At 36.4% G+C, this 27,584-nt stretch overlaps 1 protein-coding gene and 1 pseudogene across 7 annotated transcripts in view; both read left to right on the top strand.

The window, feature by feature from the left end:
- The window catches only part of ZRANB3 (zinc finger RANBP2-type containing 3), a 264,853-nt gene that overhangs the window by 112,052 nt on the left and 125,217 nt on the right, over positions 1 to 27,584 (top strand). The window lies entirely within an intron of this gene.
- LOC117199724 (cytochrome c oxidase subunit 7C, mitochondrial-like) lies at positions 13,585 to 14,837 on the top strand (annotated as a pseudogene).

Raw genomic sequence — 27,584 nt, 5'->3', positions numbered from 1 at the left:
TTCACTGAAATGGAAGTTCTTGCTACATAAACTACAATACTCTTTACATACATTCTCAGAATGATGTAGATCAATAAAGTTCTAATTTTTAATATCATTTTGGAAAATGTGTTGCTGTTTTCATGATATCTTTAAGGATAACAGCAAAACATATACATTTAAAAATATAATAGAGGTGAGGAAAATGGATACTGAATTTTTTAAAAATATAAGTGAAACCATAAAAGATTCTCCCAATTAACTGTCTTTTAGTTTTAGTTACATGTAGACTCACCAGTGGCTTATCTCCACTATCTCTTCTTCAGGAAAAAAATGAATAAGAGTATAATATGCACATGATTGCCAAGCAGAAGGTTCATATAGGGTTTCTTAGTTCATGCTGATTTATAATTACTGAAGTTTTTAGTTTGAACTCTTCATTCTATAGGCATTTGTTTAGACTAGATGTTATAGTTAGAAACAGTCATTGCCTGTGAAAAACTTCAACAGTGTAATTAAAGAGACAGGACATAGACATTTGGAAAACAGTAGAAATTTCTATTTTGGAACAGGATGCATTCCAAAAGAATCTTCATAAATTTATAAATTTGAGAGTCCAAAATGACTAGAAGAAGCTTATGTTTTTAATCCCTGAATATGTTTTCACTAAATAGGAATATAAATTCATCCTTCAACCTCCAAACTAGGCATAACCATTTTATATAATATGTATAAAATGTGTGTGTGATATATGTATGGATGTGTGTATCAATAATTTTTTTTAAACAGACCAGTTTTATGTCCACGGGAAATATACCATAATGTGTAACATTATATTGATAATTTCCCCAAGCAATTCATGGGGAACATCTTAGTGGCTATGACATTGCATTGCTACCTTGTTCTTCAATTTGATGTTGTAGAGATTTGAATAGGCCTTAAATGTGCAGAATCATTCATGGATTGAATTTGATCAGCACCTTAACTCTTCTTAACTTTTATATTCTCCAGCAAACTCCTGTCTTCTCCTCAACTGACATTAGACTAAGGATTGTGCATGATGAGTTCATGATGAACCTTTTAGCCAACAAGAGTTTTTCTTTATACCAATCACTTTTCATCTCCTATTATTTACAGTTACATTTGTCACATGTTGAGTGATTTGTGCTTGTCTTTCAAAACCATTCTTATTTTTTTATTTAATAAATTTAAAAGAACCATTTAATATTTTCTCAGTACTTAAAAGAAGTTTCCACTTTGTGTCCCTCATATCTCCTTTTTTTCACCAGCATTTTAAAGACTCTCATTCTTTTACAACTATTTGACTTTCCGAGGTTTATTATGTCAAATCCTATCAATAAGGTTAACTAAGGAAAAATCCTCAATTTTACACATAAGTACAAAAAACAGGCCACAGAAATAACGTAATGATGTACAATTCTAAGATCACTGCTCAAAACCACTAATATCCTCTGTTTTTGGTTGAGCTGAAATGCCATTTCTGTGGAATCTTACTGAGTTAGTGTGGATGAAAGTGAGTAAATTAAAAGTCTTGAAGTAGAAGGAAACTTGTATATATGTAAATTACATGAACTCTGGTTTGACCTTCATTTTATTTTCTAATAGTGTTCTCCTTCTCTTGCTCTTATCACAAAATGGTAGTGAAGTCATAGGAGGAAATGCAGTTTATAATTTGGAGGTCAACCAAGTTTTGATTTTTAAATTAAAAAATATATTTTGAGGGCTTCCCTGGTAGCACAGTGGTTAAGAATCCACCTGCCAATGCGGGGGACACAGGTTCAAGTCCTGGTCCGGGAAGATCCCACATGCTGTGGAGCAACAAAGCCCGTGCACCACAACTACTGAGCCTGTGCTCTAGAGCCCACGAGCCACAACTACTGAGCCCATGTGCCAAAACTGCTGAAGCCCGCGTGCTTAGAGCCCGTGCTCCTCAACAAGAGAAGCCACCCAATGAGAAGCCCACGCGCCACAATGAAGAGTAGCCCCCGCTCACTGAAACTAGAGAAAGCCCATGCACAGAAATGAAGACCTAACTCAGCCAAAAATAAAAAAATAAATTAATAAATTTATTTTTAAAAATATGTATTTTTTGATATAATGAATATTTGACTCATCAAATAGCTAAAAGCTTTAGGAGAGCAATATTACATCTCTGTTATTGAACCTACTTTTTTTTTTTTTAAGATGCTTGAATACCCACTTAGAGTATTGTGTAATTTAGTTGTCTGCTGTGATCTTTCCTCCATAGCTTTAGAAGCAAATGACTTCCTTCACTGGAATAACTCCCCTCTCTTCTAGTATTTTTCTACTATTGTCTTTTTCTAATGTATTCAATCTTTGTGGAATTATGTAATCTGTCTACTGTATATGAGATAGTCATTAACCTAAAATGGGAATGATGACAAGTTCTGTTTAATTGTCTAATTGTGTGATCATTGAGTATTTCAATTATAAAACTATATTTCAGATAACCAACAAAGCTGCAACTTTTAATAAAACTAACTTTGCAAACTTAGCTTAAACTGTTTTAAATCCTTTTCCCCCTTCTTGGTTTAATGTAGTCAAGTGTTGTTTCAAGAACCGTGTAGTAAATATACAGAAACTTGTGAATTTGTATTCCTTTAATAATGGAATTCAGGTCACAGTCTGTAGTGAGGCTGTTGCACTATTATCTTTACTGTTCTTTAATAATTTTTTAACCACTGTGTCCTTGTTCTATTGAAAATTATTGAAAATTTTTATTCATAAAAAGATTTTAAATATGAAAAATAATTTCATATTAACACACAACAGGTAATTTAATTCGATATACATGAGGAAAATATCAAACCTATATACTTACTACCTTATTTGTCAAGTATATAAAGGCTATTATTCTTTGTAGAAACCGAGCATTTAGAAAATTTTTGTCATGTTCATTTTTACTTAAGAAGGTGGGATTAACATCCTAGATTTATATGAATAGCCTAATAATTGTGTCCTTATAGACAAAATGCTGTCAGTACATGGATTCTGTCTTGTCTATTGAATCTATTATCAAAGTCAGAAGATTCTTATGTGACATTTTTTGTTAGTACTCTACTTAAGTCCCATGCCCCTGCCCCCACCCGCAGCTTTTCCCTAAGTTTCCTTCCTGTTACTTGAGAAAACATTTGGAGTCAGGGGGATGGTATACCAAATAAAGTATTGCTTTCCTTCCTTTTTCAAAAGAAAAGGAAACCATTTGTCAAGGCTAAGCTACTTGGCTTGGCTTACTTTGTGGCTATTTTGGGATTAATAGATATATATTTGGAACAGAGACCATAGAGTTGTCATTATGGATGCTTTTCTTTTGGTCAAGGTGCTTCTCTGGAAGAGAAGTTTGGAGGGGAGAGGCTGTGGAACCTGTTGAGTGCTCGCAGAAGTTTTTCTGTAGGCTGAAGTTTGAAAAGCCTTGTCATTTTCTCTGCAGGCAGAAATCTGTAGGTGTCTGGAAACACTGAAGAACCCCCTCGGGAAGATTATTTCTATCAGAAGACCTTAAAATTGATATTGTGATATAGTCTCTGCCAACATTAACTTTATAGGTTTGAGGACAAAGAAATTAAACTAGACATGAAGAATTTTAGTTTTCCTTTTTATATAAGCCTACCTTGGTTTGACAAAGTGAGCTGAGGTGATAATTTTTATTCCATTTGCTTCTACAAATCCTTGTTTCCCTTTACCAGACCCAAGTTGAATTGAATACTTTCCCCTCTGAGCTTTTACTCTTTCTGATTCATAACCCCTCTTTGTTGGTGGTCCATTTCTGTTGAATGAATGGACTGATTAAAGAGTTAATACTTAATTAACACATATGTGCTGGGTTCTGTTTTAGTGATTTACATGTATTAATTTATTTCATCCCAGGACAACCCAACAGAGTATTATGATTATTATTACCACCATCATTTTCCAGATGAGAAAGCTGAGGCACAGGTATATTAAGTAAATACAGCTAGAACATGCTAGGAGCTGATATCTAACCTAAAATAATTCAGCACCCAAGTCCATTATTGCTATTCTATACAAAGTCTCCAGGTACTAGACTTTCTGTGTTTTTTTTTTTTGCGGTACGCGGGCCTCTCACTGTTGTGGCCTCTCCCATTGTGGAGCACAGGCTCCGGACGCGCAGGCTCAGCGGCCATGGCTCACGGGCCCAGCCGCTCCGCAGCATGTGGGATCTTCCCGGACCAGGGCACAAACCCGTGTCCCCTGCATCGGCAGGCGGACTCTCAACCACTGTGCCACCAGGGAAGCCCACTTTTTGTGTTTTGAAACAGGATTCTTAAGTACAGAAGAATCTGCAAGACATAGTGCTCAAATGAATGAAGCTGAATGATATAGGTGATGGCATTTGTGCAGCTGAGATGGTCTATATTCTTCTAAATCAGTATCATTTGACTGCTTCCTTCCTTTCCTCATTTTTAAGACCAGCTTTACTATTTTTTGAATGTCCTTTTTTTAAAAATAAGTTTTAAATTTTAGAACAGGTTTAGTTTATAGAATTATTGCGAACATAGTACAGAGAGTTCTCATATGCCTCAAAGCCAGTCCCCCGTTACTACTTAGATTAGTAATGTCTCAATTAATGAACCAATATTCATATACTAGTGTTGTTAACTAAAAACCATACTTCATTTAGATTTCCTCATATTTTCACTGATGTCCTTTTTCTTTTCCAGGATTCCATCCGGTATACACATTACATTTAGTAGCCATGTCTTAAATAGACATGACAGATAGCCAATAGCCTCTCTTGGTTGTGACAGTTTCTCAGACTTTACTTGTTTTTGAAGACGTTTACAGTTTTGAGAGTTAATGGTTCAGTATTTTGTAAAATGTCCCTTAATTGGGATATGTTGTCTGATGTTTTTCTCATGATCAGACTGAGGTACTGGGTTTTGGGCAAGAAGACCACAGAGGTTAAGTGCCATTGTCATCATGTCATACCAAGGGTACATAATATCAATATGACTTATCACTGTTAATGTTAATCTTGATCACCTGGTTTGATGTAATGTTTGTCAGGTTTTTCCCCTGTAAAGTTACTGCGTTTGTTTTTTTTTTGGTCCCTTCCCATACTGTATTTTTTGAAGGAAAGTAACTATATGCAGCCCATACTTAAGAAATGGGGATTTATGCTCTACTTCCTTAAAGGCAGAATAAATAAATACATAAATTATTCAGAATTCATTTGTTCACTCACTTACTTTATCATGTATTCATATCAGTAGGACTCACGGATATTCACTTTATTTTGTTGCTAAAATGGTTCCACCTTTGGCCATTGGGAGCTGTTTGAATTCACTCCTGTGTCCCTTTGATTTGCCCCCTTCATTGTAGGCTGTTCTGTTTGGGGTTTTGTGTTTTGTTTTCTTTGGCTTTTCAGCATTTTCTTACTTTCTGGCACTACAAGATGCTCCAGTCTTATCCTGTATATTTCCTACCCCAGTACTTGAATCACGCATTTCTCCAGGATACTCGGGTTCTTTCTATTGGAGAAAGATATTAGAACCAGATCTAGGTGCTAGGTGTACTCATTTTTACCGGGGTGTCATTTCTTCTAGATCCTCTCAGCTGATGGAGCAAGGAGATAAATGCATGTGTTCTTACATATGCGTGTGTATGTACATATTTATGAATATTTATCTGTGTAGCCATCTGTATCTGTATTTAAGCTGAACATGAGCTCCTGTTGATGTCTCCAGCTCTAATCCATCACCACATGGGTCATTCTAACTTCTTCCCTTGCTTAAGTATATCCTCCTACTCCATCACTGAGTATCCTAGTTCCCACCATCTGCCATTCATTTAATTAATTATGCACTTCTAGTATACATGCATGGTGGTTTCAGTATTATTAACCTGTACCCCGACAGGAAGGAAAATTATCAACTAGAGTACAGTGCTTAGGTACAGTTCCTTTTACCTTTATTTTTACAGATTCCATTCATTTTCAGAATTACTTTAAGTCAGACCTTATTCCTTTATTCAGTGAGGTTGTTTCATATACCTATAATACATTTAAATTATTGTATCACACTTCACATTCCATCATGGGACCCTCTGACCTCCTGAATTACTTTTTAATTATTTGTATACATCAAAATGTACTTTTTGTAATGCAAATTTCTGTGGATTTTCACAAATGCTTAATGTCTTGTAATCACCATTACAGTATCATGTAGAATAGTTTTACTGCCCAAACAATCCCCTGTGCTTCACTTATTTAATTCCCTTCAGACCAAAACCCCCAATAACCAAAGATGTGTTTAATGACTCTATCATTTTGCCTTTTCCAGATGTCATATGATTGGCAGCATATAGTTCGTAGCTTTTTCAGACTGACTTTTTTCACCTAGCCTATGCATTTAAGTTTCAGCTGCGTCTTTTTGTGGCTTGATAGCTCTTTTAATCACTGAGTAAAATTCCATTATATGGATGTACCACAGTTTGTTTTTCCATTCACCAAGATGAAGGGACATATTTGTTGCTTCCAGTTTTGAGGATTATGTAGGTGTTTGTGTGGGTATACTCAGTTGAGTAATTATCTAGGAGTCCAGTTGCTGGATTGTTATGTTAGTTTCCTAGGGCTGCCATTAAAAAGTACCACAAACTTGGTGTCTTAAAACAACAGAAATTTATCCTCTCAGTTCTAGAGGCTAGAAGTCTGAAATCAAGGTGTCAGGAGGTTTGGTTCCTTCTGAGGGCTCTGAGGGAGAATCTGTTTAATGCCTTTCTCCTGGCTTCAGGTGATGGCCGGCAGTCTTTGGCATTCCAGGGTTTGTAGATGCATCACTTCAATCCCTGCCTCTATCTTCATGGGGCATTTTCCTTTTGTCTATGTCTCTTCTCCTCTTGTAAAAACATCAGTCACGTTGGATTAAGGGCTCACCCTACTGTAGTATGACATCATCTTAACCAATTACATCTGCAACAACCCTATATCCAAATAAGGTCACATCCTGAAATACTGAGGGAATAGGGCTTCAATATATCTTTTGGTAGGGGGTGGGGGGAGACACAATTCAACCCATAATACATGGTGAGACTATGTTCACTTTTGTCAGAAACTGTCAAACTGTCTTCAGAAGTGTATCATTTTGCATTCCCACCGGTAATGAATGAGAATTCCCCTTGCCCTGCATCCTCACCAGCAGTTGGTATTGTCAGTTTAAAAAAATTTTTTTTTAATTTTAGCCTTTGTACTGGGTATAGTTATATTTCATTATTTTTTAATTTGCAGTTCTCTAATAACATATGATATTGAGCATCCTTTCATTTGTTTATTTTCCATCTCTAAGCCTTCTTTGGCAAGATCTTTGTTCAGTTCTTTTGCCCATTTTTTTATTGGATTATTTCTTTTTGTTGTTGAGTTTTAAGAGTTCTTTGTATATTTTAGGGACAAGTCCTTTATCAGATATGTGATTTACAAATATTTTCTCCAATGCTGTGACTTGTCTTTTTATTCTTCTAAAAGTTTCTTTCACAGAGCAGAAGTTTTTACCTTTAATGAAGTCCAGCTTATCAATTTTTTCTTTCATTGATTATCCTTTTGGTCTTCTACCTCATTGCTACACCCAAGGCCACCTAGATTTTCTCTTTTGTTGTCTTCTAGAAGTTTTATAGTGTCACTTTACACTTCGGTCTGTGATCCATTTTGGGTATAAAGATATGGATGTGCAGTTATTCCACCAACATTTGTTGAAAAGAGTATCCTTTCAACACTGAATTAGCTTTCTTCTTTGTCAAAGATCAGTTGACTTCATTTGTATGGGTCTATTTCTAGGCTCTCTCTTATGTCCCAATGATCTATATCTATTCTTTCACCAGTACCACACTGTCTTGATTACTGTAGCCTTATAATAATACTTGAAATTGTGTGGTGTGATTCATCCAACTTTGTTCATCTTCTTTAGTACTGTGTTGGCTATTCTAGGTCCTTAGTCTTTCCATATAAATTTTAGAATCAGTTTCTCAGTCTCTACAAACAGCTTGCTGGGATTTTGACTGGGATTGCATTGCATTTATAGGTAAAGATGGGAAGAATCTATAGATCTATAGACCAAGTTGGGAAGAAACTTTAACGATGTGAGTCTTTAGTCCATGAACATAGACTATCTCTCCGTTTATTTAGAAATTCTTTGATTTTTTTTCTCATCGGTAATTTTCTTTCCTTTTTTTTTGTACTGAGGTATAATTGACATACATTATATGTAGTTTCAGGTATACAACATAATGATTTGATATTTGTATATATTGCAAAATGATCACCACAGTAAGTCTAGTTAACATCTGTTACCATACAGTTACTAAATTATTTTTCTTGTGATGAGAACTTTTAAGATCTACTCTTTTAGCAACTTTCAGATATACAGTGCATTATTATTAATTACAGCCACCAAGCTGTACATTACATCCCCATGACTTATTTATTTTATGACTTGAAGTTTGTACCTTTAGACCCTCTTCACCTATTTCATCCACCCTCAATCCCCTGCCTCTGACAACCACCAATCTTTTTTTTTTTTTTAATTTATTTTCTTGGCTGCGTCAGGTCTTAGTTGCAGCAAGCGGGATCTTTCATTGCAGTGCGTGGGCTTCTCTCTAGTTGTGGCGTGCAGGCTCCGGGGTGCGTGGGCTCTGTAGTTTGCAGCACGTGGGCTGTCTCCTGGAGGTGTGCAAGCTCAAAAGTTGTGGCGTGTGGGCTTAGTTGCCCCCCGGGCATATGGGATCTTAGTTCCCCAACCAGGGATCGAACCCGCGTCCCTTGTATTGGAAGGCGGATTCTTCTACCAGTGGACTACCAGAGAAGTCCCTGGCAACCACCCATCTGTTTTCTGTATCTATGAGCTCAGTTTTGTTTTGTTTCCACAAATAAATTAGATCATACAGTACTTGTCTTTCTTTGTATGACTTATTTCACTTAGTATAATGCCTGTAAGGTCCATCCATGTTGTCACAACTGGCTGAATAATATTCTGTGTGAGTGTGTGTTTATATATATATATATATATATATATATATATATATATATATATTTATCTCACAAATTCTTTATCCATTCATCTGTAGATGGACACAGGTTGCTTCCATGTCTTGCCTATTGTAAATAATGCTGCAGTGAACGTGGGAGCACATGTATCTTTTTTAGTTAGTGTTTTCATTTTCTTTGGATAAATACCTAGAATTGAAATTGCTGGATCATGTGGTAGTTCTATCTCTAATTTTTTGAGAAACCTTCAACCACAGTGGCTGTACCAATTTTTTTCCCCACCAGCAGTGCAGGAGGGTTCCTTTTTCTCCTCATCAACACTTGTTATTTCTTATTTTGATAATATCTATTCTAATAGGTATAAGGTGGTATCTCATTGTGGTTTTGATTTGCATTTCTCTGATGATTAGTGATGTTGAGCATCTTTTCATGTACCTGTTGGTCATCTGTATGTCTTCTTTGTACAAATGTCTATTTGGTCTTTTGCCCATTTTTTAATTGGGTTTTTGTTTTTGTTTGTGGGGCCTTTTTTTGCTGTTGAGTTGTAGGAGTTCCTTATATATTTTGGATATTAACTTCTTATTAGATATGTGGTTTGCAAATATTTTCTTCCATTCTAGAGGTTGTTTTCTCATTTTGTTGATGATTTCATTTGCTGTGCAGAGCTTTTTATTAGTTTGAGATAATCCCACTTGTTTATTTTTGCTTTTTTTTCCTTAGCTTTTGGTGTCAAATTCCAAATCATAGCCAAGACTGATGTCAGGGAGTTTACCCCCTACGTTTTCTTCTAGGAGTTTTATGGTTTCAGATCTTACATTCCAGTCTTTAATCCATTTTAGGTTAACTTTTGTGTGTAGTGTAAAATAGGGATCAAAATTCATTCTTTCTTTTGCATGTGACCATCCAGTTTTCCCAACACTATTTACTGAAGGGCCTGTCCTTTCCCCTCTGTGTATTCTTGGTTCCTTTGTTATAAATTAATTGACCATATAGTCATGAGTTTATTTTTGGCTCTGTTCTGTTCCATTGATCAATATGTCTGTTTTTATGCAAATACCATACTGTTTTGATTACTATCACTCTGTAATATAGTTCAAAATCAGGGAGCATGATGCTACGGCTTTGTTCTTTTTTCTCATGATTGCTTTGGTTATTGGGGTCTTTTGTGGTTTCAAACAAATTTTATGATTGTTTTATTTTTGTGAAAAATGCCATTTTAATTTTGATAGGGATTGCATAGAACCTTAGATTGCTTTGGGTAGTATGGACAGTTTAACAATATTAATTCTTCCACTCCATGAGCATGAAATATCTTTCCTCTTTTTGATGTCTTCTGTTTTTTCATCAATGTCCTAATAATTTTCAGTGTACAGGTCTTTCACGTCCTTGGTTAAATTTATTCCAAGGTATTTTATTCTTTTTGATGCAATTACAGGGTTTTTTCCTTTTATTTCTCTTTCTGACAGTTTGTTGCTAGTGACTAGAAATGCAACAGATTTTTATATATTGATTTTGTATTCTGCAACTTTACTGGGTATGTTGATTAGCCCTCACAGTTTTTGGTGAGTCTTCTGGATTTTCTATATATAATATCATATCTACAATCTATATACCTTTTGTATCCTTTTCTTTGTACTAGCTAGGTCTTCTAAAACAGTGTTGAATAGGAATGGTGAGACAAGACGTCCTTGTCTTGTTCTCAGTCTTAGGAGGAAAGTGTCCAGTTTCTCACCATGAAGTATGATGTTAGCTGTAGGTATTTTGTAGATAACTCTTTATCAAATTGAGGAAACTCCCCTGGGTTCCTAGTTTTCTGAGAGCTTTTGTCATGATTGGGATTTGGTTTTTGTCAGCTGCTTTTTCTGCATCAGTTGATAAAGTCATATGATTTTTTTATTCTTTAGTCTATTGTTGTAATGGATTACATTTATTCACATTCAAGTGTTGATGAACCAGTCTTGCATACCTAGGATAAATTCTACTTGGCCATGGTATATAATTCTTTTTTATACATTCCTAGATTTGGTTTGCTAATATTTTGTTGAGGATTTTCACATCTGTGTTCCTGAGAGGTATTGATCTGTAGGTTTTTTGGGTTTTTTAAAATAATATCTTTGTTTTTGGTGTTAGGGTAAAGCTGGCCTTGTAGAATGAGTTAGGAAGTGTTCCCTTTGTTTTACAAAGGCCAAAGCTGAATCAAATGAAAATAGCTACTCTTTACTGCTGCTAGAGTTGTATTCCTCAAATTCCCCATTTCCCCCTGTTGCCTATAAAGTAAAGCACTACATCGTAGTCGCTACCTGTGTCTTCTATTCTCTTCTCCCCTTCTCTGGCATCAATTCTAGTGACACTTCCATCTCCCTACCTATTATAATATCTACCACTTATTATAAATGTTATATTAGATAGGTTAATCTCTCTGAGCCTTTGTTTCTTTATATACATTTGGGAGTAATAATACTTTTCTCATGAGATTACTTACGTAAGGAACAGGAGGAATATATCTCAGATATTCCTTTCCCCTATTCTGTTCCCAAACACCATGACTTTTTAAGCTTTGCTATCTCTATATATGCTGTTCTATTTCTGATTAATTCCTTTCCTTTTGTGTCCCCATCTTTCCCCAAGTTCACCTAACAAAAGCATCATTTAAAACCCTCTTCAAATATCACTTCCTCTGTGTCACCATCTGTATCACCTCTGTATCACCAGCCTTTGAGCCTCTTGGTTCCTATGTGCTCTCACGTCTACTTTAGTTTGAATCATGTTCTAGTGTACTTTACTGGTTCTCTCCCAAAGATTGGAACTCCTAGGACTCAAGCCATATCTAGGTAGCAGTGTCTAGGGAATAGTAGATTTCCAGTTAATGCCTTCTGAATGAATGAATAAGAGAAAAAGAGAGAGAACTTCTTTTGTCTCATTAATTGTTGTTGTTGGTTTGAGACCTTTGGGCTCATCTCAGATAAGCATCTCTTTATCTGAACAAAAGGGACATCTTGTCTATAGTCACCAGTACTTTAAATTATGTCCACTACCACCCACCTCCAATTATTCTTGTGGCATGGAGATAATGGAGAAAAGATTCCTCTAAGTGGGATTTGGAGGTTGGGGTCTTTTTTTTTTTTAATTTTTTTTTATTTTTGCTGTGTTGGGTCTTCGTTTCTGTGTGAGGGCTTTCTCTAGTTGTGGCAAGCAGGGGCCACTGTTAATCACGGTGCACGGGCCTCTCACTATCGTGGCCTCTCTTGTTGCCGAGCACAGGCTGCAGACGTGCAGGCTCAGTAGTTGTGGCTCACGGGCCTATTTGCTCCACGGCATGTGGGATCCTCCCAGACCAGGGCTCGAACCCGTGTCCCCCGCATTAGCAGGCAGATTCTCAACCACTGCGCCACCAGGGAAGCCCAGGGGTCTTTTTAAAAAAACTATTAAAATGTCTAGCATAGGGCTTCCTTGGCAGTTTAGTGGTTAAGACTCTGTGCTTCCAATGCCAGGGTCACATGTTCGATCCCTGGTCGGGGAACTAATCCCACATGCCGCGCTGTATGGCCAAAAAGAAGAAGAAAAAGAAAATCAACTTAAAAAAAACAAATGTTTAGCATTGAGTTGTCTTGCTTCCTTCTGGTCATCCTCAGTTTGAAATGTTTTTATCTTGAACACTTGAAATGTGTAATACTAATGCAACTGATTTCATTTTCAATTTTAAAGAAGTTTACCCTGATTTCTTTAGGGAATGATGTAATTTTGCTCAGGGCTCCTGCTGTTTTGCACAGCTGGGCTATTGCAATGTTCTCTCCATAGTCTTGGACAAGATTCAAAATGAAATGCAGAGGGGACAGCAGTGGTGAGTTAAACTGTACCCAGATAGAGTCAGACACAAAGCATCTTCCTGGAATATAATGTTTATAACTCACATAAGCATTGAAAGGCACAAAGCACTAATGCCATTGTGTCACCCTAAGGCACTTTTATTATATAGTAATACTTCCAAGTACATTGTAAGGAGGATGTTGCAAACGTTCCTGCCTCACCAATTTTTATTAACTGAAATGTTCTTAATGGGATAGAAATTATTTAAAATCTGGAGGGGAGGTTAAAATTAATTATCACCCCATAATCTGCTTTTTTTTTTTTTTTTTTTTTAAAGTAATGGACTTAAGTTTCCACAGAACTTGAACAGCCCTAAGGGGCCACATCTGCACTGGGAATTGGACAACAATTCTGCTCCAGACTTTTCACAGATAGCAGCTAGGGATTGTTATCAATCCAAGTCTTATTTCTTTACATTAGAAGATTTTAAACATTTTTTTCTTTAGCCATTGATTAACCTACCTTTTACCCCTGTATATTATTGAGGGTCTTCTATTTGAAAAATTATTATGAATATAGATTAAGAAACATGTCCACGATCTGAGAAGCTTTCAATCAGGAAATGAAGGTTGTGGAGTGTGTGTCTCTGTATGATATATGTAAAATGTAGACTACTAGAAATATTGGAAATTAAGTTTACAATATAACCTCCATGGTACTTTTGTGGAAGGAAACATTAATTCCAGCTTGATTAAGTCAGAATGCTTTGTAAAGGAGGTAGATTTAAGGTGAGTCTTACAGAAGAGGTAAGTATAAAGCCAGCACTGAAAAAAGGTAAATTGACGAATTTATTGACTTTCCGGTGTTTGTGAACTGTATTTTCACAGAACTGAGGTTGAGACTCGAGGGTATGAGGCTGTGAAGTTTCTGCTTTACTTCAGCTACAGCTGCCTCACTTTTTCTCCTTGATAAATGTTGAGTTTCTGTGTAATGTTTTATTTGAAAATGGCTTACATTGCTTTTTAAAAGTTTAAAAACTGCTTTTCTCGATTCTTTAGTGTCTTCTTTTTCTATGTTACAGTGATGTGAAGTATGTATCTTTCTTAACCTTTATCTAACTTTATTCATAAGTGATCCAAAAATTTTCAATAGAATGAGTCAATCTTTGGCATTCTCTGCAAGTTTTAATCATATTTTCTTTCTCTCAAGCTATAAAGTTAATTCAGAAAGTTAAACTAGACACAGGGGAACAAGGTCGTGAGGAAAGGAAGGCTTGGTGTGCTACCTCCATTTCTTCCACCTTCAGTCTTTGTGCCTTTCACAGTTTCCGACAGAGCTGTGCTGGGACAGACTGTCTGGAGGTTCACAGCCCCTGTGGTGCGTAGGAGCCACTATGAGGAGTGTCCAGGGAAGTATTTACTATTCTAGTGGAAAACAAGTAGCAGTTACTACTTATGATCACTTTGTACTTTGGATCTGGATTTGCTGAACCTTTCTTTGTAGTAAGACACCAACTGCTTAAAAAATAATCCATGAAACACATATGAAAAGGAGTATTTTAAGAGGTGCACTCTCTTTGAAAAAAGATCTGACTCTTGAACTTGATAAATGGAATATTTATAAATGGAATGGAATATTTATAAATGGAATATTTCCTGCCATATCAATAAACAAAGGATGTCACAGTCACCAGTGATTGCAGCCCTCCAAAGTGAGCTGGTGAGCCCTGAGGAAACTCGGGGCTGAAAAGAATACCTGCCATCTAGCAGCCATCAGACTGCAGCCATTCCCTGCGGTGAGCCCTGAGGAAACTCAGGATGTGAAAATACAGGTCCCAGATAGCTAAGGTGCACATCAAAGGGATGATTTCTGTGAGCCCAGACTCTTGGATCTTTCCATACGTAGAAAAGCGCTAAGTTCCTTAACTTGAGATATCTAGTTTTCTTTATTTAAGATAGTCTTTTGACGTCCCAGTTACTTGCTCTTTGTTGCAAAACTCCTATATATCCTGGCTCCTCCCCCCACCTCTTCAGGAGCAGTTTCTCAGAGTTATCTGAACCGCTGTCTCCCGGGCTTCAGTCTTCATTTTCCCCCAAGTAAAACTTAACTTCACAACTCTCATGTTATGCATATATTTTTCTTAATTCAACAAACTCAACATACTAAATATGTTTGTAAATAAACTTAATGCATTAACAAAAGAAAGAAAATTAAACTACTATATGTATATACACATTTGTATATATACATATATATATATTATTTTTTTAATTTTTATTTATTTATTTTTTTGGCCACGCCACGTGGCCTGCAGGATCTTAGTTCCCCAACCAGGGATCGAACCCGGGCCATGGCAGTGAAAGCACCGAATCCTAATCACTGGACCACCAGGGAATTCCTGCCTACAATATATTTTTTAACAATGATAATATTTTCCTGTTGTTTTATAGTAAATGACATATTTCCAGAGAGTAAAAGTTTATAGAACGGCGAGGCATTCAGTTTTTTTTGCCATGACATTTGAAAGCATAATTTAACTTTTTTTTTTTTTTTTTTTTCGGTACGCGGGCCTCTCACTGTTGTGGCCTCTCCCATTGTGGAGCACAGGCTACGGACGCGCAGGCTCAGCGGCCATGGCTCACGGGCCCAGCCGCTCCGCGGCATGTGGGATCTTCCCGGACCAGGGCACGATCCCGTGTCCCCTGAATCGGCTGGCGGACTCCCAACCACTGCGCCACCAGGGAAGCCCAATTTAACCTTTTTTTAGTTACTCAAAGTTATCAACTACTGAGACAAGTTAGGCCCTTTACTTAAATCTCTTAGACTGTTTTAAGTTACGTGTTTGCTTCTTTTTTGGCTGTGCCGTGCGCCATGTGGGATCTTAGTTCCCTGAGCTGGGATAGAACTTGCACCCCCTGCAGTGACAGCGCGGAGTCTTAACCTCTGGCCTGTGTCTGCTTCTTAGTTAGTCTTCATTTTTGCTACTCCAAGGCCTTTTGCTTCCCTGTCTTAAGTGAGTTTACACATAAAATGAAATGACTCTTTATATATTTTTATTAATATTAGTACTGAGGCTATTAATGATAAATAACATTAGAAAAAATAAATGAAGTAATATCAGCTATTCCTTCACTTTTCAGTACACTTTTATTTAAAATCCCTATTTTAGGTTATTCATAATATATCAACTTTTCAATTGAGTTTCTTTTAAAATTTTACCATTAATTCCTAACATTCATTAATTTTTTTTTTTTTTTTTTTGCGGTACGCGGGCCTCTCACTATTGTGGCCTCTCCCATTGTGGAGCACAGGCTACGGACGCGCAGGCTCAGCGGCCATGCCTCACCGGCCTAGCTGCTCTGCGGCATGTGGGATCTTCCCGGACCGGGGCACGAACCCGTGTCCCCTGCATCGGCAGGCGGACTCTCAACCACTGCGCCACCAGGGAAGCCCCATTACTTTTTTATTCCAACATTTTTATAGTATTTTAAATTTTCTTTACCTTATTAGTTTATGACAGAGTGTTCAAATGAATCTAATGAACTGTTTTCTCTACTTTTAACATCACTAGCATTTCGTAAAGTCAAGCCAAGCCCAGGTTAGATCTTAACATATGCAACTTCTCCGTATAAATTAACTTTTATTATTTATTGTTATACTTATTAATACTTTGCAAGTAACATTTATTTTGATTCTAAAGCCAATTTGAATTTGTGTCATAAGACAATTTTCTTAGATAACATTTTCACTAAAATTTCTGAAGTTCAGATGTATACATTTTCTCTAGTCAACTGGTTCCATAAAACCAGAATCAGGGGCTTCCCTGGTGGTGCAGTGGTTGAGAGTCCGCCTGCCGATGCAGGGGATATGGGTTCGTGCCCAGGTCCGGGAAGGTCCCACATGCCGCGGAGCGGCTGGGCCCCGTGAGCCATGGCCGCTGAGCCTGCGCGTCCGGAGCCTGTGCTCCGCAACGGGAGAGGCCACAACAGTGGGAGGCCCGCGTACTGCAAAAAAAAAAAAAAAAAAAAAAACGAGAATCAATTTTTTATTTTGACATAGATAATATTTAATAAATGAGGACTGTGACTAGCATATGATTCCATTATCATAATTTTGACATATCTCATTTCTTTTTATGGAGTAAAATTGAATTCCTTAAATAATAATTGACGGGCTGTGCACTTCTGAGCATATTCTGTATATAGATTCATTTAAGAAATTTGGAGCCATTATTAGTTCTAGTAGAAGACAAAGGAAGAGAAAGATCACAGAAGTTATTCTACAATATATTTAGTTATATTGGGAAAACAAGGCACATCCCTATCCAATAAAAATGTTAGAAACCAAATATATTTCACTTTGCTATATAATACTTCCCTGGGGTTCATGTGACATTGCATTGTAGGAGAAATTATCTGTAACTCTGTCTAATACAGAAACAATCTATACAAATTCCACTCTAGAGGGAAAGACTTTATAGTTCGGACCCAGGAAATTTTATCTTGATGTGGGTTGGTTGATTTTTAGCCCCCAAAATCATCTCTTTAAATATTCTCTAAACATACAAAAATTAATTTTTAGGTATTTAATGTTTACAAACATTCCTGGTTTTCTCTTTCTTATTTCTTAATAGTCCTAGTGTTTCTTTATTGCCTAAGCCAATTTAAACAGCAATTTTTATTTTTGATAGCATTCCATGTCTTTTCCTTAGAATGACAAATTGATTTTGCAGCCTTATTGGATTCACATTCTTGTTTCCTTTTCAGTAAATAATGCCTAATCCCAGTCTTTGATGATCATCCTTTACTTTTTAACCTTTGACAGCTATCTACCCAACTCAGTAGGGCTCTATTTTTAGTCAGTAGTGGCATTTTGGCAAGTGGTAGAAGATGTGGTTAGCATTTTTTTTCTTCTTGCTTGTTCGCTTTTCATTTTATGTAACCATTTATTATTCTTTTCTTAAAAAAAACTTATGAAGGCTTCCTTTTTACTTCCTTTGTATTATAATATATGACCCATTTTAAATGGGTCTCAGTTCTGAATTTGAGTAGTGAATCTCTGACATTGCTTAATTTACATTTTTAAAATTACTGGATTGAAATTTCAGTTTCTTTCTAATGGTTCTAAAGTGATTGCTATGTGTCAACACAAGAATGACAGATTAATACAAGTACTAGTTCAACTGAAAACATTCTAATAACCTCGTAAAATTTTTTCTCTGAATCTTTTGATTGATTTGCATTTGATTTCTTATTTTGAAAGCAAAAGTAATTTTCTTCTTGTCAGAAATAAGTGGTGACCTTATTTATTTACTTCACTTCCACCACGATTATATAAATGAAGAAAATATTATTTTAATATACTGTCTGAATTTCAACATGAGGTTCTTTATTCTGATGTTGTCTTCAAATTAATTATAGTGTTACCACATAAAAAAGGATATAAAACACCATGCTGTAATTATTTACACTATCCAAGTAAAGAATCGTTTTCTCTTTTATAAAATCTCTGGTCAAGTTGATCTCTGATCATTATTGGCAATAATCAATTTGCCAAGTGCAAATGTTCACTGTCTTTCTTTTGTTTCTTAGTCCTTGTTTTCATATACTTTTGAAAGACTCCTTTGTTTACATTTGTGATCAGCATATTCATAGCGTTATTATACAACATGGATAATTTTGTATTTTTCATACATTTTTCTTTCCTTAAATGCACTCTTTTTGATGTCTCTGTTCATTACAACTAGAAATTTTAGTGATGTAAGTTATTTATTCCTCCAGTTGTTAAACAGTTTTGTTTATAATGGCTTAAATATAGTGCTTTGCTTACCTGAAATAACAGATGATCAAATTAATACACAAATTAGAATCCTTTCCAGAGCCTTTATTAAACTTCTGAAATTCTTTTTCTATTAAATTGTTAGTTTATCTAAATAGATTATGAAGTTAGAAGCCAAATTCTGTTTTTGTTAAAGTTATTCTAAAAGCAATTATACTCCAATAAAGATATATATATTTTTAAGTTATTCTGTATACTATATAGCGAAATAGAAAGCACTGTGTTTATACTGCCTTAGAATTGGAGTTGAAAATCAGTTAAGGAACAAGGTTCTCCAGCAATTAATAAGAAGTTCAAGAATAAAATCCTGAAAACGTTAAGTTTGGTTTTTCTCTTTTTTTTCTCCTGGGGAGAAAATGGCAAAAAATTAGGCAAAAGCACTCTGAGATATTTTTCTCTAAGGTTTAATCTTTAGAGTAGTTATTCTCAAAATGCAGCCTGAGAGCTATCCCCATGAGAATTGCTTTAGGGGCCCTTATTTTAAAAGTCCAGTTCTTTCAAGTCAGGATTTGGGGATTTGGTGCCTTAGAGTCTGAATTTTTAACTAATATCCAAATGATTCATAAGTATAATAGATTTTAAGAACCTAGAACATTACCAAAAGATTGGATCATGTTTTCTTTTTTTCCTTTTTTCTTTCTTTTTTTTCCCCTAAGCATCTATAATTGTGCTCTTTGTGTTGTTTTGGGCTCTCATGTTCAAGAAATTGCCAAGGCACTAATCCTATAATACATATGGAGAAAATGTAAAGAATCTTATTAGAGTTCACTTACGTGATTTTTTCTTTTTTCTTTTTTTTGCGGTACGCGGGCCTCTCACTGCTGTGGCCTCTCCCGTTGCGGAGCACAGGCTCCGGACGCGCAGGCTCAGCGGCCATGGCTCACGGGGCCCAGCCGCTCCGCGGCATGTGGGATCTTCCTGGAGCAGGGCACGAACCCGTGTCCCCTACATCGGCAGGCGGACTCTCAACCACTGCGCCACCAGGGAAGACCTCTCATGTGATTTTAATATTACAAAACAGATTTTTTAAGATATGAAAAATATATGGAACATCTACTTCTGAACTATCGAGCATTATCAATCTGTATTATTCTATCATGAACTTTTTTAAAAAGTTAATTAATTTTTGGCTGCATTGGGTCTTTGTCGCTGCGTGCAGGCTTTCTCTAGTTGCGGTGAGGGGGGCCTAGTCTTCGTTGTGGTGTGCGGGCTTCTCATTGCAGTGGCTTCTCTTGTTGTGGAGCATGGCCTCTAGGTGCGTGGGTTTCAACAGTTGTGGCACACGGGCACTAGAGCGCAGGCTCCGTAGTTGTGACTCACGGGCTTAGTTGCTCCGTGGCATGTGGGATTCTCCCGGACCAGGCTTGAACCCATGTCCCCTGCATTGGCAGGCGGATTCTTAACCACTATGTCAACAGGAAAGCCCCATGATCTTTTATTAATTCAAATTGTACCTTAGGAGTAGTAATGGTTGAATGGTAATACATATACATCTGAACTTGTTACATCATAGTTACCTCATTTTTACTATCTTGTGACCATTTTAAGATTAAATATGAATGTAGAGGAGGAAAAATAATTTTTCCTCTACGCTTCTCAATTCTTGGTTGAGAATCCCTGTAATAAAATACAGATTAGCAAGAGAAAAACGAACAGGAGTTTATTAACATGTATACAGGGGAGATACCTAGGAAACATGAGTAAAATTCCTTAAATGGCCCAAGCCACCACCTTAAATACCATGTTCAGCTAAACACAAAGGAAATAAGGCAGGGGCCAGGGGTGGAGGAGGTATTTTATAGGAAGTTTCCAGGAAAAGCATGGTTAACAAGTGTAAGATTTGTTGTGTGGATTTGTCAGTGCCTTCTTCATTGGTAAGAGTTTCTTGTAATTTAAGAGTCATCCCTCTATTCCAGGTATGGAGAGGGAGATGCCCTTAAAATAGAGTTTTCTTTTATAAATTTTCCTTTCAAAAGGGTAACTTCTACTTCATCTTCATAGCTTTTCCTGTGTGTGCTATTTCTCAAAAATATAGCACAGAGTAATCCTTATGCCAAAGAGGCATATTTTGGGGTGGCATATTCTTCTACCCTTCAATGAACATCACAGAAGATTTTGACAGATTGCTGCCCGCATTACACGTATAACTCAAAATTCTTCTAAAATATTATAGTCTGTGTTCATTGTTTTCCTTTCTGTGTTCTGTAGTTCAAAACATTGCGATTGTTCTTTCTTTTATTGAGTGAAATTGTTTTTCCCCAGGAAACATAAATTATTCCTTATACATTTTCCCACTTATTCCCTTGAAATGAGTAATATAATACATAGCCTCCACACTGTTACAGATTGAAAATCCAAACATATTAGGAAAAGTGACTTACTCTGAGTCTCGACCTTATCATCAGCAGAAATAGGATGAGACATCATGCAACCCTAGGCTTCTATATTTTTTGCTTCTTCATTTTTCCTTACGTGTGAGTTTTACCATTATTTCTTTTGGAAGAGTTCTTCTTTCATTCTGCACTTAAATATGTGCGTTCAATTCATGTTGCTCCCTCTCCTTATTCCTCTCCCTCCTCCACCACCCCCCACCCTACCTAAATGTCAGAGTACTTTAATAGACTGACTTTGTTATAAGGTCACAGTTGATGACCAGATTTTGGCATAAACACTTAAGTGGTTTTTTTTTGGCGGTACGCGGGCCTCTCACTGTTGTGGCCTCTCCCGTTGTGGCCTCTCCCGTTGTGGAGCACAGGCTCCGGACGCTCAGGCTCAGTGGCCATGGTTCACGGGCCTAGCCACTCTGCGACATGTGGGATCTTCCCGGACCGGGGCACGAACCCGTGTCCCCTGCATCGGCAGGCGGACTCTCAACCACTGCACCACCAGGGAAGCCCAACACTTAAATTTAATACTCAAAAATTGGTACTTCTCGAATAGCCTCTTGCATATTTTTAAAAGAACTTTTCTCTCTGTCTTTTACCATCCCCCTCCAAGTAATATTTTTTCAGACGGGATATGTACACTGCACAGAAGACTTAATACGAGCTCAAAGTCAGCATTTTCCTTCCGGTCCTACCCCTGCAGGCCCTCCCTCCAGTGGTAACACTATCAGTAGTTCCTTCCATCCTCCCTCCTTCCCTTTCTTCCTGCCCCCCCTTCTCTCTTTCTTTCTCCCCTCTTCCCTTCTCTCTCTCAATACTAACTGGATCATATTTACCATACTATTTACCATACTATTTTTCTTTTCCATATACTATTTTGCAGCCTATGACTTACCAGCCTTTCCATATCAGCATATAGATCTATTTCATTTTTTAAATGATTAGATAATATCTCATTGTATGGAGGTACCATAATTTCTCTAACTGGTCTCTTCTTTAATGATTCAGCATACTATGCAAGTATATCCCTGAATAAAGTCAAAGTATTGGACTTGCTGGATGGTCAAATCACTATTTATATCTACAATAGTGTACAAGTGTAAATTTCTCCAAACTTGCTCCAACACTGTTATCAAATCTTTAGTTTTTATTCATCTTATTCTGTAGGTGAAAAAATGGGTTCTCAAAGTTTTGATTTCTTCATCCCTAAGTATGAGTGACCTTGGGCATCTTTTGATGGTTGTTGAACGTACTTTACATATGTGAGTGGGTTGTTCAGTTCTTTTCTCCATTTTTCTATTGGATTGTTTGTCCTTTTTTTTTTTTTTTTCTCCTTTCTGGTAGAAACTTTTCATAAATTGAGGAACTTGGCCTTTTGTCATTTGTATTACAATTCTGGGTTTTTTTTGGTTTCCACGTAGTTCTTTTTGTATTTTCCTTTATGCTTTTTGGATTTGATATAATGAATTTAAATGTCTACTCTGTTTTTATTTTTATTTCTACACATCTTTTTTCTATCACTTTTATATGTGTTACTTCTTAGTGTGTATATATATTTTGGGGGGGGGAGGGTGGGGCATGCCATGCGGCATGTGGGATCCTAGTTCCTCGACCAGGCATCAAACCCACGCTCCCTGCATTGGAAGGATGTAGTCTTAACCACTGGACCACCAGGGAAGTCCCAGTATATATATATTTGGTCTTTCTGGAAATTGACTTCTAGTGAGGGGTGAGGCAAAGACCTACTTGTATTATTTTTCCAAGTGGTTAGTGTAGAGGAGTAAAAAGTTTTCCCTGACCCTCTTAGGGTCCCTGGCTGGCTGTGAAAAGTAAACTGACAAAGACGGATAAACAGGAGTAAAGCATACAAATTATATTGAATTTTTTCATATACATGAGAGCCATCACAAGAGAATGAAGACTCAAAGAAGTGACCAGAGCAGGAAGTTTTTATACCTTTCAGACAATCAGACAATAAATTTGTGAAGAATTGACCAGGCAAAGGAGTTTGGGCTAGGAGTAGTAAATGGTGAAAATGTAACTAGGAAGATAAGGGTTAGTTTAACTAAGTTTGTTTGTAGATTCCTCTGGTGCCTTCCTGGACTGATAAGAGTCTGTCTCCAGGAAAAGGAAAATTTATTTCCTGCCTTTAGGTGGGAAGGAGGGAGTTTTTTCTGCATTTAGTACTTCTTAATTGCCTTCAGCTCAAAATAATTTTTATGTCAGAGAGGCATATTTTGGGGCAATATATTCTGGTTTCCTTTATTAATTAATTTTCCTAACATCATTAGTTGAATAAACCATTTTTTCCCCCAAAATGCCACCTTTATCACATGCTCAATTCCCATATATGTCTTGCTTCTACATTCTCCTCTGTTTCATTGCTCTGTTTTGAATATTCCTTCGAAGGACCAGACTTTTTTCATAATAATTTGGAAGTAGCCACTTACCAAAATTCTTTAGGTGATACTTAGGTATTACTACCAATAGTAGTAATCATTCTTCTATTAATTCTTTTGGTTTCTATGTACGTGGTCACATTATTTGCAACTAATACACTTTTTGCCCATCTGTTCTAATGTTTATATTTGTCATTTCTTTCTCCTGTTTCTGATATTGGTGGGAACGTTTTTTCTCCATTAAACATGGTACAGCCTTTTTGGTTGAGATACGTACTTTTTTCTAATGTGAAGAGATTTTCCTTTTAGTAATAGTTAATAATAAAGAGTTTTCTCAAAAATTAAAGTCAAATTTTTTAGTTGCCTTTTCAGCATCTAAGGATTATCATATGACATTTTCCCTTTGATTTATTAACGTTGTGAATTATAGTAACAGACTCTCTTACACTGAAAAGTTTTTTTATTCCTGTACTTGAACTCCTCTTGGTCATGTTATTTATTCTATTAAAGGTCTACTGAATTCTATATTCTTAGTCTCCTTAAAGTGTTTTCTCAATAATCACATGTGAAATTGATCTTTGATTATCTTTTGTGCTGCCTTTCATGTTTTAGTACCCATGTTTTGCTGACTTTTTAAAATAATTTAAAGAGAATTCAGAAGTTTTTCTCCTTTTAGTACTGTCTGGAATAGTCTAGAAGCATTTCTTCTTGGCCACTCCTTTTAAAATATAGGACAGCCCTCTTGTCCTTCCTCTCAGCACAACCGACAATAGGTCATAGAGCAGTAACTTTTTTTTTCCAGTTTTTTCTTTGAAAGTTACTTCGTCTTTACAGAAGAGTTGTGGGAATATGAATAGTACAAAGAACATCCCTATACTCTTTACTCAGATTTGTCTGTTGATAATACTTTACCCCATTTGTAAAGCTGTGACTTTTAATAAAATTTCCTAGAGACTTGGTTAGAATAAAACTACAACACTAAGGGTGTAGCAGTTAACTGCTAATACTAGAAATAGTATTCTTCAAGCACATTTGCTCAGATCCAGCCTCTCTGTCCATTGCAGAGGCTTCTCACTGCTTCACTTTTTGCTATCCCTCTCATGGGCATCATGAACCGTGCTTTGGAGTACAGGCCTACTCGAGTTCACTCAAGTGCTTCAGCCTCAACTCAGTGTCTTTGTCTTTAGAGAGAGAAGATTTCTGCCCTGTCCTGCTGCCCTCTAAGGCCTACTTCCTTTCCAGCCTCACATGATCCTAGTGTATTTCCTTCACGGGAAAGCTTGCTTCAATCCATGAGGAAGAGCCAGACCATCAGGGAAGTGTGACAGCACATTTCCCAAAGCATAGCCTATTCATTCTTGAGTAAAGAGAAGATCAGGCCTGTATGTCCATATTCCTGTGGTCTGTTTCCTGCTCCTAGTCCCGTGTGAGACAAGAGCACATGAATGAACACACACACACACACACACACACACACACACACACACACACACACACACTCTCCCTCTCTCTCTTTCTCTCTTTCCCCTTTAAGAATAAACAATAATTTTCAGATATACCATCTAAACCTCTATATAGGAAAGAAAATTAAGAACATTTAAATACTTCTGCTAAAACATACACTTCCTTAACAATGATAAATAATAGAACATAGGATTTCAGTCTAACATTTTTCTATGTGGGTTTCTTTACTTAATTTAGTTCCTCATTAAGATTTAAAATCTACATACCTTAAAAGTCCTCCAAAGGGGTATCTTCTAGAACAAATAGGCCACCTATTCTAAAGACAATCCACAAGCTGCTTATAACTGTAAAATTGGCAAAATTTCTAGTTTCAAAAAATTTTCAATCAGCAGGCATCTTTTGTATACAATTGCTGTATAAAAGCCATCACAATACAAAAAATTGAAACTGAAATTCAATGTGTCAGTTAGGATCATTGTTATTTAGTTGCTCTTAATTTTATGGAAAGACATTTAGAAAACCTAAAATTGTTCTCCTCAGTATAATAGTGATTCATTATTTTGAAAATATTGAAAAAATGTTCTCTTGAAGTTAATGTATTCTTTTTAATTCTTCCTATGTAGTTAACCTAAACAGTTGTATTATTACTGAGTCAAGGCTTTTGTTCCAAATAGGTGATTTAGGCTTAATCATTATGAAACACTGGACGGTTCCACTTTAACAGATTCTGTGGTAGTTAGAGCTCAGAGCTTTGAACCACCTATACGTACATAATTAAAAAGTTTATTTCTAGGGGAAAAGTAGTTTAAGCCAATTATTTTCCTATTGATAAATTTTATCTAGAACTCAGCTATTCTATGCTATGTATAATTTCTTTCCTTAATGGGAACATGAAATTACACTAATATACTTTTATTTTTTAATTTGGAATCATGTTTTGTTAGAGTTTGTCCTATCAAACTTTATCTTCTGATGGTGCCCAAAAAAGGAAAAATCAACAGCAAATATTTAAAAAATAAATACCTAAGAACATTAGCAACTGATTATCTTTCTAATTTGTAGAAGTCACCATTAGTCATTTAACTACATGATCTTTTAACAAAGAGATGATGAATAGAAGATTTGGGGTTGTTACCATGAAAAATAACTAGATAAAAACTAATGGGAATTTCATTTTTTAGGTGAATTCTCCAACCAGGATAGGGTATTATCTTCAGATAAATCAGATACCTGAATCAGGTATGCAGATTCAGAAATTCATTCTTTTCAGTGATTCCAAGTTAATCAGATTCTGAGATTTTTCATTCAAGCTAACGAAACTCAAGGAAAACTTTTCATTTAGCTCACAATGCCTGCTTATTGATGTATATTGAGGAATGGCTTTCCTTGGCTGTTGTCACCCTAATGAGGCAGAATGGACTCTTTCACCCAAAATTTGGTTCAGATGTCCAGAATGATGATGCCGCACAGATGTCAATAGGATGTGAAAAAGTTTATTTACTCACATACTGCTTTCCAGGGAGAGCAGGGTAGGCTCCTAAGCAGGTATGAAAATAGCTGGAGAAAACAAGGAAAGGAGACTGGCTTGGTTTTTTTTACTGGGTTTAGTGCTGCTATGAACATCGCCATGCATGAATATTTTTGAATTAGAGTTTTCTCCAGTTACATGCTGTGGAGTGAGATTGCTGGGTCACATGGTAACTCTATTTTTAGTTTTTAAAGGAACCTCCATACTGTTTTCCATAGTGGCTGCACTAATTTATATTCCCACCAGCAGTGTAGGAGGGTTCCTTTTTCTCCACACCCTCTCCAGCATTTACTATTTGTAGACTTTTTGATGATAGCCTTTCTGACTAGTGTGAGGTGATACCTCATTGTAATTTTGATTTGCCTTTTTCCAATAATTAGTGATGTTGAGCATCTTTTCATGTGTCTGTTGGCCATCTGTTTGTCTTCTTTGGAGAAATGTCTAATTAGATCTTCCACCCATTTTTTGCTTTGGTTGTTTGTTTTTTTGATATTGAGCTGTATGAGCTGTTTGTATATTTTGGAAATTAATCCCTTGTCGGTCACATCATTTGCAAATATTTTCTCCCATTCTGTGGGTTGTCTTTTCGTTTCTTTTATGGTTTCCTTTGCTGTGCAAAAACTTTTAAGTTTAATCAGGTCACATTTATTTATTTTTGCTTTTGTTTCCATTACTCTAGGAGACAGATCCAAAAAAATACTGCTGCAGTTTATGTCAAAGAGTGTCCTGCCTGTGTTTTCCTCTGATAAGAGTTTTATAGTATCTGGAAAGACCTACATCCTTGATCTCAGTAGCAGACAATATTAGGAAATTTTGGAAACTAGTTTATCAGTGGGTGCCTGGCAGGCCAACACAGAACACTGTTAGTCACACTAAGTGAAGAGCACCAAAGTCCAGGTAGGCAGGTGATTGGCACTAAGTAAATTTAGCAACAAGCAAAAGGTAAGGACCTGGTGATAGAATCTGAGTCCCAGAGAAAGAATCCTATTTCCCAGGATATCAGGGAAGCAAAACAGACCCCTATTTCTAGAGAAATTGAAATTAAGAAAATGAGTGATGAAATCATGGAAGGAAGCAAAACCAGGGACTCATAACTAGGGCACAGGTTCGTGGTATGGTCTACACACACAAAATAAGGCCATGGCTCA

This window comes from Orcinus orca, chromosome 7 (assembly GCF_937001465.1).
Source record: "Orcinus orca chromosome 7, mOrcOrc1.1, whole genome shotgun sequence".
Taxonomy (NCBI): domain Eukaryota; kingdom Metazoa; phylum Chordata; class Mammalia; order Artiodactyla; family Delphinidae; genus Orcinus; species Orcinus orca.
This window is presented reverse-complemented; position numbering and strand designations above follow the sequence as displayed.